The sequence below is a fragment of the Phalaenopsis equestris genome, unplaced genomic scaffold (genome assembly GCF_001263595.1).
Source record: "Phalaenopsis equestris unplaced genomic scaffold, ASM126359v1 Scaffold219398, whole genome shotgun sequence".
NCBI classification, from domain to species: domain Eukaryota; kingdom Viridiplantae; phylum Streptophyta; class Magnoliopsida; order Asparagales; family Orchidaceae; genus Phalaenopsis; species Phalaenopsis equestris.
Window position 1 is genome coordinate 3,356 of NW_018237766.1, and position 1,259 is coordinate 4,614.

The window sequence follows — 1,259 nt, forward strand, 5'->3', positions numbered from 1 at the left end:
TTTTTTTTCTATATATACATGTCTAATTCATTTTCTAACATGACACATGTTGTCTCTGTGTAAAGCCACTCATACTTAATTTTATGCTTCTTGTTTTCAGGCCAAAATTCTGCACTATAATGCATTGCAGGTCTCACCACCATCTCATAATACATTCCTCCACATTCATCCATGTCAAACATCCATCTTTAGTACTACTAATAACATTCTCGTATGGGAGCATTCTCTGTATGTGTAATTTGGAAATTTGCTCCAATGGGAAAAGTTGAGGCCATTAGGCCAATGCGGACAAGGTCTTAATGGTTGAGAGTTTGGCTGTCATGCATGCTCAGCTTTGGATGTCAGCGTACATACTGTATTACAAAAATTTATTATTTCTTTTACAAATTGCAGCTTTTCTTGTTCTTTTGAACAACTATGGAAGGTTCTGTTGGAGGAGTTACTTTGTGCTGCATACCCTGGCCTGTTGTGCAAAAATGTAAAAAGTGAAGTTAAGGTGATAGATATGTAAATACATAGTAATTGCTAAGTATATTCGCAAATGTGCTTATTTGTTTTCAGTATGTTGATGGTTCTTGTTGCTGCGACGAGAGAAATTCTTGGTTTTATAAATTCTTTTGTTAACAAGAAATATTAAAGTGAAGGGCGAATATATCCTACTTGGTTAAAATCTGGTAGTTCATGACATCATTCAAAGAGAAATCAATTTTACAGGAATCAAGTCAGTTTCACTTAACCAAGGTGATAGAGAAGCTTTGATGGCTTGCTGTTTTAAATCTGATATAAAATAGGTGATGCATTCTTCTGACTCCTATTTCGGCAGCTACAAAAGTGGTAAAGATGATTGTAAAAATGAAGATTTATTTTGTTTTTATTGAGTAAATATATTCCCTAGAAATATTTCTTAATGCTTGAAGATACATGAATAAAATGACCCCATGTAAATAATTGCTTACCTATCATATATAATAGCCAAAAAATGGAAGATAAGGGAGGAAATTCCGTCCCATATTCTCGAATTTTACATTTTGTCAAGGCTTGTACTGACATTCTTTATGCTTATTTGATATTGATATTTCTCAAATGCATGCTCCACTTCTCTTTGTTTTCTATGTACATGTTTCTTGATCTTCATGCTGCTCTTCTTTGTTTGGCTGTTTTATTTAGCCCAAAAATTACTCAGATACTACACTTGTTGATTTTCTTGTCATGCTGGCTGTGCTCAGAATTTTTTACTACTACACTCGAGGTTTTTCTTG